At 44.6% G+C, this 16,607-nt stretch overlaps 1 non-coding gene across 1 annotated transcript; it reads right to left on the minus strand.

Moving 5' to 3' along the window:
- Positions 1-15,108: 15,108 nt before the first annotated feature.
- On the minus strand, positions 15,109-15,192 carry Trnar-ucg (transfer RNA arginine (anticodon UCG)). Its single transcript has one exon. It is a non-coding gene; the product is annotated as a tRNA-Arg (tRNA).
- Between the last annotated feature and the right edge of the window lie 1,415 nt (positions 15,193-16,607).

A 16,607-nucleotide genomic window follows, 5' to 3' on the forward strand; every position in this document is an offset into this window, starting at 1 on the left:
TTGTGAAGATGTACTGGTCTCCTCAGCGTCCGGTGCGGGAGCCTGTTCGGCGGCAAGGTTGTCAGGTGGGACGTCTGTACCGTCCGTTGGTGACTGGGACGGTGGGACGTGCCGATCGGAAGGACCGGGCGACGGACTGGACGAAACTGTAGACGTGGCAAGAGCCGCTGCGTAAGTGACCGGTAGGGCGGTCATCGTGGGTGTGACGGACGCTTCCGACAACGGGAGCTGCGCGACACGTCGTTGAATGCGTTCAGACCGTAGGTGACCTTCTTTCCCGCAACCGGAACAGGTCCGAGGTTGGCCGTCGTACATTATAATGGCACGGCAGCCTCCGATACGTAGATAGGAAGGCACGTGTTTCTGCAACTCGATGCGGACCTGTCTAACACCGTTTAAAACTGGATAGGTCTGAAATTGGACCCATCGTTGGGCAACATGTTCCAGAACGTTGCCATAGGGACGGAGCGCCTCGATGACGACGTCTGCAGGTAGTTCGAACGGCAGTTCGAAGATCCTTATCGTCCGTGTGCCGAGACCTGCGTGATCGACGGTAACGGGTCCGACGTTGCCGTTGGAATGACAGAAGCGCAGTCCACGTTTTGCCTCTTGAAGCACCTTGTCGCACGCCGCATCGTTGATCATTTTGACGTAGACGGTACTGCTAACTATGGACAAGTGGATACCAATTAGATCCGTTGGTGGTATTTTAACTTCATCGCGTATAAATCGTTCTACCTCCAGGGCCTTGGGTCGGGCGAAGTCAGAACAAAAGTTGAAACGTAATGTCTTCTTCCGATAGTTGTGCGCCATGGTGGTCTAGAAGGAAAACGGCACTTACAGCGGCCGAAGTAAACACAAACACACCGTGCGCGCCTCGCCCGCAGCGCTCTGGCGCGTGACCGCCTCGCAGCACTGCCGGCGGCAGACTGACCACTCAGCTACTGGGGACGGACACTACAGAAAAGAATTGTCACAAGGGAACCTCCCCATCGCACCCCCCTCAGATTTAGTTATAAGTTGGCACAGTGGATAGGCCTTGAAAAACTGAACACAGATCAATCGAGAAAACAGGAAGAAATTGTGTGGGACTATGAAAAAAATAAGCAAAATATACAAACTGAGTAGTCCATTTGAAAGATAAGCAACAACAAGGATAAAATGAGCACACGAGCGCCGTGGTCCCGTGGTTAGCGTCAGCAGATGCGGAATGAGAGGACCTCGGTTCAAGTCTTCTCTCAAGTGAAAAATTTTAATTTTTTATTTTCAGATAATTATTATCTGTCCGTCCGATGCGAGGTAACTGCGCCGTAGTATGGGGACGCTACACCTAAACAAACATCGAAACACACGACGTCTGTCGATTACAGCGCACGGAAGAGAGAGAGTATTCCTTCTAACGAGGCTCCCTGGCTGGCAGTTGACTGTTCGCTACTTTGGACGAGAGTGCATTAAATACGTGAGATGTATTTCATGGGCAATATGTTTTCGGTTCCCATTGGAGAGGCACGTCCTTTCGTCTACTAATCACACGGTTTTGCGGTGCGGACGCAAAACACAGACACTAAACTTATTGCAGTGAACAGAGACGTCAATGAACGAACGGACGGATCATAACTTTGCGAAAATAAAGAAATTAAACTTTTCACTCGAGGGAAGACTTGAACCAAGGACCTCCTATTCCGCAGCTGCTCACGCTAACCACGGGACCACGGCGCTCCTGACCTCAGATTATCCTTGATGTTACCTATCTTGCGGATGGACTTCTCAGTTTGTATATTTTGCTTATTTTTTTCATAGTTCCACACAACTTCTTCCTGTTTTCTCGATTGATCTGTGTTCAGCTTTTTCAAGGCCTATCCACTGTGCCAACTTATAACTAAATCTGAGGGGGATGCGATGGGGAGGTTCCCTTGTCAGTACTTATCTTTGAGAAATACAGATGTATCGCAGGCAAAGGGCGACAGACAAAATAAGAAATCTCTTCAGTATAGACAATGCTACATAGTAGAAGCGAAATGACTAGTCTTGATACTATTCTTGAACTCGCTGGTGTAGAAGTCGCAGAACTGGCTAGTCTTCAACTGGGCCACTGCCAAGGCGCGGCGCCTATATCCTCTTTGTGTAGAGGGCGCTGTCGTTGCGTTGTCGTCCTGGAGAGGGGTCGGTCAGCATGCGATTGGCTGACGTCGTCTCACAGCCCTCTATGCTCTAACGTTTCCGCCTGGAGTTTTGGCGTATGCCTTTACACCGGAGCATGTCTGACTTTAAATACAACACAATATGTGACGAGTTCATTTTCCTACTCAAGGATGTGGAGATATTTTGCAGAAGTTTGTTTCATTAGTCCTGCCATAAGCTTGTAGAATATATCAAGTATATGACAGCAAGGGTAAATACACATTTTTTTCTGTGGTGGTGGGGTGGCAGAGGGGAGGGGAAACAAGGATCAGATGGGTAAAAATGTCTTTATACACTTGGACTAATTTTAAAATAAAGATACTGAAAGGTGGCTACACTGAGCCACTGCGCCAGAGATTGCGCCAAAGAGTATTATTAAGCCGCCTCCACAGTGCCTGTTAAGAACTCGTAGAAGTCAGTGCGTGGAGAGAGCTCGTAGTAGTGAGTGCCTGTCGAGGTCTCGTGGTAGTCTGTGCTGAGATGTTGTAGCAGAGAGTGTTTGTTGGGATGTGCTATTAGGCAGTGCTTGCTGAGATGTGATATTGGAGAGTTCTGGTTGAGATATAATGTAAGGATTAGAGTGATTTTCATCAATATAAATGAGGTAACTAACTCCGTTTGTTTTTAATTTCAGTATCCTAAATAATGTGTCATTACAGGTTCAGTCAACAAAGCATCTGGCGTGTGTTCTTGTATTAGAGTGCAATTCTGCTTTCCTTAGGCAATTATCGTATTTCTAATTTTCTTTTATCACGTCAGTAAAATTGGTATTTAAAAATTCTTGTCTTGTTGAAGAAGAACCGTGCCAGATGTCCGTTGAGTCATACTTCCACATACAGAACAGTTATACTTGTGCTTTGGTTTAGTAGGTTTTATAGTTGCTGGGGACTTAATTAATTAATTGTGTTAACGAAAAATTTTATTTCATTCTTGTTGTTGTTCTTTGCAGTCAGATAGCGTAATAATACTAGTCAGGGCCAACCGATTACGAGACACAGCGTAATCGGACATACAGCTACGAAAAATAAAAAAATATTTTCAATCTTATATTTAATTAAGCCCCCATGCAATACTCATACACAAATTACAGTTATTATCATGTCTGATACACACATTAGAGATATAGTTTTATTACCGTCATAATTTTATCGCAGTCAGTATTACATAGTATCATGCAATAACAGCTTTCTCTTTTTTTCCTACAGAAGATGGCCAACACCTCTTCAGCATTCGTTGTTGATTCAATATCCTGATGGACATGCATCAGTACCGATCCATTTAAACAACCTTCTTGTCACCCTGCTGCGAAGATGTGTCTCCAGACGTTGTGAGGTTGAGCAAGATCTCTCCACAGCGCTGGCTGTTACAGGAAACGTACAGAAACGTTGATACAAGACTCTGATATTTGGCAGCGCGGTTGCTCTTATTTAGCCCTCTACTGGAGACTTTATTTTCGTCCATTTGCTGCCAAATTAGTAGATCTCTCTTCAAAATTGCAAAACAAGGGAGATCGCTTTCTATGCTTCAACAGTTTGCAAAACATGCGCTATATCTTTATCACTAAAGTTCTTTGTAGCTGATGAAATCTTAATGACGTTTCATTTAACGCATGTCAGAGGGAAGTGTGAACCCTGACAGACAGTAATACTCTTCTACTTACTGTCTCTGAAAATTGGGTGTGCTGGTCCGTTCAGAGTATCGCTGTATACTGATAGGTAAACAGAGTGCCTCCTTTAAAAATTTGGAAAGTTCTCCATCAATTATTAAGAGTGTCTGTTGTGTATATATTCAACTAGCTTTTACCTGCGGCTTCGTTCGCTTGTCAGTAGTATTGTTAAGATGATTAATTATCGAAGAAGCATAGCTCGCTGAGTCAGGTGTTTTACATGGTTAACTTCTTTTGGCCTATGGCATTATAGCCCCAACACAAATGCACTGATTTGAATACAGTTTATTTATTTACTTGTTTGAAGGCTGGTTTAATCAGAATATGTTTGATGAAAGTTTGCTCAGCCGTTTAAATCTGCTATATAAGGACTCAAATATTAAAATAAGCTCGTAACCGGACCCTTTGCTTTCGCTGGGAATTCTCTTGCCGACTGGTCTGTTCAGATACAGGTCACAACTCCCCCTCATAGCTTCGTTTCTACCAGTACCACTCCTACTTTCAAAAATCATTTTAGAAAGGTATTAAACGTTTACAACTAAGTGTTGACTGTGCCCTGAATCGGATTAAGGCAGTCCAAAACAATTCGCAAATACTTGCGCTTTTGAGTAGAGTTCTCTTGGTAAAAAAGAATGCGAAAAATTCGTAGCATCATATTTGTTCGCAAACATCACTGAATATGTAAGCGTAGGTTTTCGCGGCCTTTGTCTGTGAGGTTAGCAAAACCACCATGAGGAAGGACATTTGCAACAGGGGGCGAAACGTCGGAAAATTTTACGTTTCCAGTAGGGGCACATACCCAGAAGAATTTTTTGGGCTACCACTGAATGTCTTCGTCTGTACAGCAACGATCAAATGAAGGGTCGGCGGAAGAAAGTAATAACCGTCAGAATTAGTGTGGTAACGTAATGAGTTGTGTTTTCGAATGCAACACTTATTGGTAACAAGTACTTTTCTCTATCTCCTTCTGACAGTCCAGGAATAGGCCTTATTCCATGGCTTGTCGAAGGATGATCTGAGGTGACATACACAAAACATGCTCTTTACAATCCTGCTTTCGTTGGTTTACAGTTTTAGTCAGTGGCTGTATTCCAGTTCTTTTCTTATTTCTTCAGTTGTTATCGTGTGGTTTCAATTAAAGTGCAGCTATTCGCAGCAGTGTGGGCTGTAATTATCGTATGGCAGCGAAGGTTGGTAGATATGCTAATGCGTTAATACGGAACCGATTTATGCTGAAAAAATAGTTCCAGTTTCGGCTACCAGGTGCAAATCTGACGCAGTGTGTGTAAGAAAGTCGCATAGAAATGTATCCATACGTAACATATTAGGAACAGGACGTGGGCAGAAAAGATCAAACAAGTGAGAAAGGCATAATGTTTATTTTATTATTAACTGCCGCTTACGCAGTTAGTTCAGCATGAGCACTGGAAACGTCGACGAGACGCCGGTTTCGTAAAACGACGTGATCAACAGTGATCAGGTAGAGAATGAACGTGCTCCTGCCAAACGCACTCTTTCAGATATCCCCAAAGCCAAAAGCCTCATAAATTCACATCAGGTGATCTTGCAGGCCGTGCATCTGGAAAAACTCTGGATATAACACGTTCGCGGTAAGCAGAGCCTTCATTTGGCGAGCGGCATGAGGTGTTGCCCCATCTTGGATGAAAACAATAGTTTCCAGAGCAGGAATCACATGCTCTAAAAGAAGGTCTCCATAATGTGCAGACGTCACAGTACACCTGTTCAGCCCTCTGGGTGTATTCACTCCAAGGAAGAGCGGATAGAGATAACAGTTGCTGGTGAATCAACACAACACACAGTCACGTACAGCGAGTGCAGTGTCCCTTAGTGCACAACACGCGGTTTAACCCGTGCCTCAAATTTGGCAGTTTTGTGTACTCACAACACCCTGTAGTTTAAGATGTGTCCCGTCAGTCCGTATGATACTGGCCGGACACATTTCATCAACTTCTATGCGTGCCATAAACCGAAGAGCAAATCTAGAATGTTGCTGCTGATCGGGACGTTTTAGTTACTGAGCCGTCTGGATCTTGCACAGATATCAGTGTAAAATAGACAGCAAAATTTTCCATACTGTTGACTGTGGGGCGGACAAGTCTCATGAGACTGCGCGAGCACTGGCACTATCCGGCGCATGTGCTGCATGGTCAGTTACAGCAACAGCAACCTCTTTAATAACTTCCACTGGGATAGGGCGCCTTCCATGTGCGGAGAACCAAGAGAATAGCGAGAGAAACGAAGGAGGTCACAGAGAACACGACCAAGGTCGGCAAAACTGTTATAAATAAGCTGCAGACACGAGTGAAAAAGATTGAAGAAACCGTGTCGAGCAGGAAGGAGGAAGCCGGAGAGGCACCACTGATGGCAGAATTTGCCGAATTTAAACGACAAATCGAGACCAGGGTAGAGGCACTGTCAGTCGACAGACGGTATCCATGGAAGAGGTAACCTCGGAAGTACGGCAACGGCACACAGTATCTGTCACAGGAGCTGTGAACCGACGTGATAATGAGGCACGCATGCTGGAAACCAGACCGTTAGAACGTCAGGGCAGGTATGAACCGCGAGTCACACGTACGGAGGTACCGCGTGTAATAAGTGATTTGCCGGAGGCGAAGTTCAGTAGCAGAACAACTGGCGCAAGCAATTGCTACCCGCTTAGGCGATCCACCTCGCACTTGCAAGAGCCACAAGATATCCAGGAGGCGCACACGGAGGTAGTTTATGAAAACATCGATACGCCACCGCAGAGAGATGAAACTAGGCAGTTTGATTATAAACACTTTCTGTCGGTACGCAAGTTCCAGCACTATAAGGATGATAATAATACGTTACATCCAAAAACGTTCATTGGACAGTTTGATCTAACGTTACCACCACAGTGGCCGTTAATGTACAAACTTGACTTGGTGTGTGCGCACTTGGAAGGTGCATCAGCGGGAAGCATGCGTAGTGTTGCTAAAGGTTGCAGAACGTACCAAGAGTTCCGCGACGCATTTATGAGCAGATATTGGTCAAAGGAGACCCAAAACAGAATTAAACAGGAAATCCTTATGACACGCGACATCGAGAGCTCAAGTTTCCGAAGTGTTGTGAAATTTTTTGAGAACATGCTGAAAAGAATCAGTATCTGGACGAACCGTGCAGCCCTGGGGAGATTATACGCGTATGCTGTATGAAGTTGCCACTTACATATCGGCAGACGCTAGCTGGCAGATGCGGAAATGACGTAGAAGCATTTATGGGCATTCTTAGGGAGCTGGAGTTTGCCTATAACGAGCAGAAGGGGCGTGAGAAGAAGAAGCAAAGGGAACCGCATGAGGAAGGCCAAGACGCGAGTATAGAGAGAAACAGAAACCAGATGAGGAATAACTATGCCGGTAACGGTAACAATAGGGGAAACAACCCACAGTGGCGCGATAATAGACGACAAAATTTTCCGCCACAGGAACGTAGGTGGAACCAGGGTAATAATAACTGGAGCCCAGCCAATCAAAATGGAAGGGATCAACCAGTGCAGAACTGGAGAGCGAGTGAGGACCGCAATCCAGAACCTGCACAAATAATCGAAATACGTCCGGCGAACCCTGACCGTACGCAAACTGCGCAAAACAGACAAGAATGATTAGGGCGGCACACTCGGCAGCGGAAGAACGCGGCCGGGAACAAAGTAGTGTATAAGTAGATTAGATTTTTGTGATTTGTTGGCGATGTTTATTTGTATTAGTATAGACAGTGTTTTATTTGTGTTTTGTGATTATTTGTTTTATGTTGTGTGTATTTATTTTGCTATTTTTCATGTGCTTGTCTTATTTTGGTATGGATTGTGTCTATATTACGTGTTTGATGTTAAATTTTGTTTTATGGGGACCACTGGGTGGCTTAGAACAGAAAATTTGCTTCAGCTATGACACAAACAATATTTAGAAGTATTAGATTAATTATAGAAGGGGTTATCTTATGTAGATAACTTCCTATACAAAATTTTAGGCAAGGCTATTGGACCGGAGAACTTTCAGGACAAAATCTGGATCTGTGGTGGATGGATTTGGGGTGTGTTGAGCGTGTTGTGATGTGGTAGGTGGACATTGCGTCCCACCGAATGTGTTGCGTTTCTTGAGACGAGTGCAGGGTGTGATGTCCGACGCGGTAGTGTTCGGGACCCACCCGTTGCGTTATCGGCGTATGGCGATAGTGGGTGTTTCGGGTGATAATTATGAGGTGGTCTGTCCGACGCAGTAGTGTTCGAGACGCACCTGTTTTCTCAGTTGTGTTGCTAGTGTGAGTACGGTGATCAAAACGATTATCCGGTGGCCAGTCAATCGCAATTAGGCGATAGGGAGGCACCAAACATGGATAATTCGTAATGGGAGCGATGAGGATGTTGTGTGAAAAGGCAAGTTTTGAGCCGTCGTAGAAAGACGTAGATCAGGTGGCTGGTCGCACGCAATAGCGTGATCGACAGACCTTATTGATGATTCGCGCCGTAGGAGTGTTGTAGAGACGTATTAGCGACGATAGCCGAGTCTGGGCTTAACTATTTGAGTTAAGCAGAGACACTAAAACAATACGCCATTCAGTTTAAAGGAAGATAATGAAGTTCACCACAAAAAATAGATGCTCTGAAGTCCAGCCATGAACCTTGACCACTATCACTGATTTTTACTTGCTGTAACGTGCAAAACTAACTCTTGTTATGTTCAACAGATAAGCATGACGTTGAATTGAGCCTACCGTTACAGACAGAAGCAGACTAGGAGCGGAAGACCAATGCCATAACTAGTCAAACAAGCACAACATCAAAGGGGTAATCGGAGAAATTCGGAGTTACAGTAACCTACAATAATGTGCAACAAATGTTTTTAATTGTTCACAGATAACAGCAGCAACTGAGCGACGCCAGGGAAAGGAGTTTACTATAAAAGGTCACGGTATGTAGTAGTAGCATGCTGACGTAAACTTTAGAAAGTAGAAATAGAGAAATTAGTAGTTAGAGACCATGTGGTGATGGGATGACTAAGTTAATAAATGTTTATTTTATCCACAGGAAAAGACCATCATGCTTGTTTTTATAATTTTGTTTTGAAAATTTTGTTTAATAAATGTCTTTCTGTAAAATAATTGTAATGTATTGTACGTGATGACGTAAGAGGAAGTGCCTTAGACAATAAGTAATCATGTATAAAATATCGTATCCTTAGTGAGTGCAGTTACACTTTGTGGCGGTGACTGGCCAGCTGACGACGAGCGGGACAGCAGACGAGAACCACGAGGGAACTTCGTCCACATGAGCACGTTTGCTGCTGCTGCTGCCACTGGCGGATCGTGAACGCTTCATTTTTGCACGTTTAATTACGAAGACGTGACAAGTACTGGACGAACGAAGTATACGAGCAGTGTGACAGTGAGTTTGACCGTGCTCTGGTTTATATAGGTCCTGCCTAGCGCGTGTATGTAGGCGCGGGCTGTGACATAGAGAGATGACGCTATCTCTCTCTCTCTCTCTCGCACCGCGCCACGGCAATAGGAACTAGTCACGCACCACGTGGTGGATACACTGGGTGCGACCTTGTTGTTGTTGAATAACGGTGCTTTGGAATGGTGGCGGTGTTATGAAAATATTTACGAAAGGGTATGCCTAGCGCGTACATGTAGGCGGGGGTGTGTGTCTCTGACGTCATGGTCGCCATCATGGATAACGGTACTTTGGAATGGTACCGGCATTGGAATGGTAAAGGCCTTGTTCCAATACTCATGTCTGTGCATTTCACACGTTATGAGCTGGATTCCAGACATCGGAAAAAAAATCCTATGAAAATTTACACACACAGATTTCAAGTGCTTTTTCGCGTTTGTTGAAACCTTTCATTACAATTGATACAGTGGTTCAATCAACACCTGGCAATGGTGCTTGTTTTCGTGATTGCTGTTCCAAAAAATCAAATCTGCTTGCTTATATGAGTGATCAGGCGTAACAAAGTTTTTAATTCTGCAATGTACACAGGTGATGTTGGATGTCCACATCGCATCACAGAACTCAAAGTTTGGAGGCTTGCCCACTCTGCAAAAGCAGAGTAGGCAGATCTGACAACAGAGTACAATGGTGGTGTAGACACAGGTGTTTTGGAGCACACTGTTAAGCAGAGTAGGCAGATCTGACAACGGTTCAAATGGCTCTCAGCATTATGGAACGTAACATCTGAGGTCATCAGTCCCATAGAGCTTGTAACTATTTAAACCTATCTAGGGACATCACACACATCCATGCCCGAGGCAGGATTAGAACCTGCGATCGTAGCAGTCGCGCGGTTCCGGACTGAAGCGCCTAGAACCGCTCGGCCACAACGGCCGGCGATCTGACAGCGGAGTACAATGCTGATGTATGCACAGGTGTTTTGGAGCACACTGTTTAGAGTACATTGTTGAACATGAGGCTTGGCAACAGGTGAAAGTTACATATCCTTTTTCCATGTTAAACTTTGTCAGTTACAATTGCACTGGGCATGGGGTCATCAAGGCTGGGCTATGGATCAAAGTAAACGTGTCACCTTGTCGGATGAGTTAAATTTCTTGTTACATCAGATCGATGGTCGTGATCGCATACGACCCCATACGCTGTTCTCGAGACATGTACCACGCACCAACGCGGGTCCTGGGACCAGTTTGATGCTATAGGCTTCCATGGAAACTGTGGTAATAATGAAAAGTGTGCTGGTGTGGAAGACGGAAAGGACGAAAGTAACCTTCGCGCGATGTATCACTGCCAAGTAACATAGCTCCCTGAAACTTGGACCATACGTAGAAAAAACAGCTGCACTGTAGTACAGAAGTTAACTGAACGAAGTAGTCTGTAACACTTTAAGTCAAAGACAGTAGTTATACTGAAACCACCGCAATTGTCGATGGTACCCAGGACATATAAAAAGGCGGGACACAGTCCGTAATAGGGAGTGTGATCACCACGAGTAGCAGTGCAAGCTCTGCAATGGGCTCCCATGCTGACCGCAACGTTTGAGAGCTCCTGGATGATCGTTGATCCATGTGGACGCGCTGCAACGAGTCTGCCCGATGAATCCCACACGACTTGATGGGTTTTCAGTCGGGGGAACAGGCAAACCGATTCATTCGCCGAATATCGTCTCGTTCCAAGAGCTCCTCAACTTGCGCAGTTCGGTGCAGTCGCGCATTATCATCTGTAAAAATGAAGTCAGGGCCCAATGCATCTTTGAAAATCGTGCATTGGGAGGAGAATGGTGTTACCAGGGGCTCGCTTATCCGGAGGGGAGGGGGGCCGACCACCCCCATGAGCACTAAGAAGTCGCCAAACTATCGTATGAGCGGTCTTGGGTGTTACTATAATGTTGACTGTTGACTGTACCGTGTTCAAAGATTTGGAGGTCAGTTCGCCCACGCAACTTTATGCCTCCCCAAACCATAACACCTAGGCCACGGAAACGATCATGTTAGACAATGTTTCTGGGTGCATTGTGTGTTTCGATCTCTGTATTTCAGTCCTTATCCAAGAAGAGCAGGCGACTCCACTCCACACTGCTCCAGTCCTTTGCTCTTGGCACCATCATAAACGGTGCCGACGATGTGCGGGTGTTAATGGAACATGACTTACTGGTCATAGGGCAAAGACACCACCCCCATGCAGTCACCTTACCCAGTGTAACGTGAGACAGAGCATTATCACCTGCTGGATCCCTGCTTGCCTGTTGGCAGTACCAAATTCCTGAGCTACACTCGTGAACTTCACCCTTCTTCCAGTCTTCCTATGAGTTTTCCTCGTGTGGAGTCGTCCAAATGTTGTCTCCAGGCCATGTTCTAATGAAGAACGCCGGCACAGTGTCCCGCAACCTCTCACTGATTGACACACATACTGACTTTTCCCAGTCCTTCAACTGCCTCGCCTCACTGGCAAGCTTCACTTGGCGCTATAGTCTCCCTGACCTCACACCATGCGATGACCATCTTTCTGGGCACGACTTGCTCACCTCTGGCAACATGCTTCTTTGCTTTCATTTACTTCCACTGAGTTGTTAATATTTTATCCTATTTTAACTAGCACATTCTTACGTTTTTCAGAACTGTATGGTATTGATAATGGCGGTCCTGGCACATCTACTCAAAAAGTTTTAATTATCACTTCGAAAAATTCGATGGATATGGCAATGATCTTGAATGCATTATGTAATCCGCGTGTATGATGCTTATCAAGTATCACAAATAGCTGAGATATGATATGTCACAGGAGGCAGGCTACTGTGGTTATACAGTGAAGAGCCAAAGAAACTGGTGCCCCTGCCTAATATTGTGTAGAGTCCCCACGTGTACGTAGAAGTGCTGCAACGCGACGTGGGATGGACTCGACTATTGTCTGAAGTAGTGCTGGAGGGGACTGACACTGTGAACCTCGCAGGGCTGCCCATAAATCCGTAATAGTATGGGAGGGGTTCAGATCCCTTCCGAACAGCGTGTTGCAGGGCATCCCAGATATGCTCAATAATGTTCATGTCTGATGACCAGCAAAAGTGTTTAAACTCAGAAGAGTGTTCCTGGAGCCATTCTGTTGCAATTCTGGACGTGTGGGGTGACACTGGGTCCCATATCACTCCACTGCATATGCTCCATACCATTACAGAACCTTCGCCAGCATGAACAGTCTCCTGCCGGCATGCAGGATCCGTGGATTCATGATGTTGTCTCCATACCCTTACACCTCCATCCGCTCGACACAATTTGAAACGAGACTCGTCCGACCAGGCAACATATTTCCAGTCAGGAACAGTGCAATGTCTGTGTTTACGGGCCCAGGCGAGGCGTATGGCTATGTGTAGTGCAGTCATCAATGGTACACGAGTGGGTCTTTGGCTGCAATAGCTCTATCGATGATGTTTCGTTGAAGAATTTGCACGCTGTCACTTGTTGATGTCCCACCATTGAAATGTGCAGCAATTCGTGGAAGGGTTGGTGGTGGTGGTGGTTAGTGTTTAACGTCCCGTCGACAATGAGGTCATTAGAGACGGAGCGCAAGCTCGGGTTAGGGAAGGATTGGGAAGGAAATCGGCCGTGCCCTTTCAAAGGAACCATCCCGGCATTTGCCTGAAACGATTTAGGGAAATCACGGAAAACCTAAATCGGGATGACCGGAGACGGGATTGAACCGTCGTCCTCCCGAATGCGAGTCCAGTGTGCTAACCACTGCGCCACCTCGCTCGGTGTGGAAGGGTTGCACTTCCGTCACGTTGAATGATTCTCTTCAGTCGTCGTTGGTCGTCTTCTTGCAGGATCTTTTTCCGGCCGCAGCTATGTTGGAGATTTGATGTTTTATCGGATTCCTGATATTAACGGTACACTCGTGAAATGGACGTACGGGAAAATCCGCACTTCACTGCTACCTCGGAGATGCTGTATCCCATCGTTCATGAGCTGACTGTAACACGACGTCCAAACTCACTTAAATCTCGATAACCTGCCATTGCAGCAGCATAACTCATCTAACAACTGCACCAGACGTTGTCTTATATAGGTGTTGCCGACCGCAGCGGCGTATTCTGCCTCTTTACAAGTCTCTGTATTTAAATATGCATACATGTACCAGTTTCTTTGGTGCTTCAGTGTATTATTAGGTTGGTGCATTAGTTCACAGCAGTTTTGTTTTGCATATTGGAATCCCAGCCGCTATGGGTTTATTTATCGACTGTCATTTCTTATTTGTAGTTCACCGTTGCTATTTGAGTTTACATATGGTCATTTAGTCATTTGTCGTTTGGGGATAGGGAGTGGAGCTGTGGACACTAGAAAATCACGTGGAGAAATCGGAACATTTAGGGCATATTCTTCTGTTTGAGTTCAACAGTGGGGTGACAGCAGCGGAGGCTGCCAATATTAACGCTACAGGAATGTGCACGCAAGAAATTGCTTTTCTCGCTTTAAGGGCGATCGTTCTGACAGTAGTAACTCTCCACGTGCGGAAGATCTTCGGGGTTTGACGGAGAACGTTTAAACCCATTAACTCACAATGATCCACTTCGGTGTGCTCATAAACAGGCGCATGTGGTGAACTGTGGTGATTCCACCATCATGAGACATTTCCAAGCAATGGAGAAGATCCAAAAAACGGGTGTACGGATACCGCATTCCCTAAACTAAAGTCACAAAAATCTGCGGGTGGCCGTATTCGCATATCTACTCACTCATCATCAATTGGCTTGTAAACAACGCCGAGCATTCCTAACCTCCATCGTTACTGAGGACGACAAATGGTGCCTTTATGCTAATACAAGGAAAAGAAATAAATGGCTGAGCCCAAAAAAAGCAGCCACTACCCGTACAAAAACCTGTGCTCAACCACAAAAGATGATGTTATTCATCTGGTGAAACAGTGACGTTGCTGTGTACTACTGATTGCTTCCCCAAGGTGTAACTATCACTGCTGACGTTTATTGTCAATAACTGAGACCTCTTGCGGACTCAGTCCAAGAACAACGGCCAAAACGACTGCATGAGTTGATGCCATTCCACGATAACGCCCGCTTGCATTCTTCCAGAACAACAAAAAACACTATATAGGGGTTGAATTGGGAAGCCATTACGCACCCAGATTAATCACCTGACGTTGCGCCCTCATAGTAGGGTTTCCGTCTTTTCCGCTTGAAACGTTCTTTAATAAAAAGAATGAGAAAGATTACGATTACGTAGGATGAATGTTTGATCTGTGGAATGACTACTGAACTCGAATTGTCGTGTTGCCTGTTGTAAGTGTAAGTGGTGAGCTTACTCTGTGTTATTGTTAGCAACACTTTATACGAACTGTTTGGGCAATGCAACTCCCAAACCAATGAAAGAATAAAGTCTCTGCAAAATACATTCAGGCCCTTTGGCACTGAATCATCTGGCCCTGTTCAAAACTGATAACTTTGGTCCCTGTGCACACAACAAATAAATTAAATTGTCCTACCTCTAGAGCAGCAACAGAGTAACGCGATATATTCTGATCTCTCATAAAAAAATATGAATGCTAGCTACAGGCTCAGCAGTGTGCAATGCTGGCCATAATACTTGAAATGCACACGAAATTCATTTGGCTGATAAAAGAGAACATTTAAGGAAATCCAACTTCTTTCAAATGGTTCAAATGGCTCTGAGCCCTATGGGACTTAACTGCTGAGGTCATCAGTCCCCTAGAGCTTAGAACTACTTAAACCTAACTAACCTAAGGACATCACGCACATCCATGCCGGAGGCAGGATTCGAACCTGCGACCGTAGCGGTCACACGGTTCGAGACTGTAGCGCCTAGAACCGCTCGGCCACTCCGGCCGGCCCAACTTCTTTGAAAAATATATGACATGGCCTGGGAGGCGGTACTGATTATGGTGAATTACTAACACTCAGTTTTTTTTTTTTTTGCAAAATTATATTGCAAGTTAAGTTTGTCTTTTCAAAAACATCTGACAACTTAAGTTACATTACTCACAATTGATTCATAAACAATGAGATTTAAACAGCAAGTATTATCTAACTTCATTAATCCAACATAAATGCAAATTATCAAACCACACATAGCTGTTAAGAAATCTTAATATCATTACAAAAATGAAATATCTAACTAGCCTTTTTATCAAAAGCGTTTACGTACATTCTAGGCTTACTCAACAATTACAAATTATCAGCCAGCTCATCTATACTAATGCGCTGGCAAAACAGGAATCATAATTGTTTAACATGTTTACCTTGATTGCATGAAGACTTCTGCTTCCATGTTCAACAATACTGAAATACCTACATTAATCTAAATCTTGGTGTCTTCACGCAGCACACCCCAAAAACTGCCTACTCCATCGTCAATCCCTCACAGACAGCTACCTACAACTGTGAGCCCAGCGCTCTCTTACTGCAACACTAGAAGTATCTTTGGCTCTGCGGTCGCGCGCAGTCGGCGATCCGCATCATCGAGCCTATCAGAGACTTTCACCGATTATAGTATACTAGTTTCATTTTAATTTATTAATATCATTATCTTATTCTGGTGCCACATACAAGTCGGCCCCAGTATACTCCTTTCTCGCCCTCTATCGAACAACCTTCAAGGAAATTCCTTTCCGGATGAAAATGTGCTCCTAAAATGGCTCGAATTGTTCTTCGGTTCAAAACCACGTAGATTTCTACAGTACCGGAATCTAAAAGTTACGCAAGCGTTAGCAGACTGTTGTAAATACTGAAGGAAAATATGTTATTGATGATTAAAGTCTCTGTTATGTGTATCTGTTGTATTTATGAAAATTGTGGAAAAACCCTATGATTTTATGCACCAACCAAGTATACTACTGTATTGGAGCTGAAGAGATTGCTTTGAAAAAACTCATACAGTGGGTGAAAAATGGCTTTACTACTAAAACATGACTTGACACATTTCGGATTTATTTCTGTCATCAGATATCCAAGCGTACAGAGGGTTACAAAATGAAACCTCTCCTTAGAAAATTAATGAATTACTGTGCTGATAAACCTCTTACGTCATTTGATTTTCAAACAGCTGAGCAGAACTGAACGTACTCAGACATTTCGCTCTTTACTTATTCTGATCAACACTAAACTGACACACAATATTTTTAGCGCAACGCAATCTGACTTTCAATAATCCCTACAAAAGAATGGCCCTGACTAACAATAACCTATACCTTTCATGAATCACTTACCTCACAAAAATCTTCGTTACTCGAACTACTGTAATA

Source organism: Schistocerca serialis, chromosome 8 (assembly GCF_023864345.2).
Source record: "Schistocerca serialis cubense isolate TAMUIC-IGC-003099 chromosome 8, iqSchSeri2.2, whole genome shotgun sequence".
NCBI classification, from domain to species: Eukaryota; Metazoa; Arthropoda; class Insecta; order Orthoptera; family Acrididae; genus Schistocerca; species Schistocerca serialis.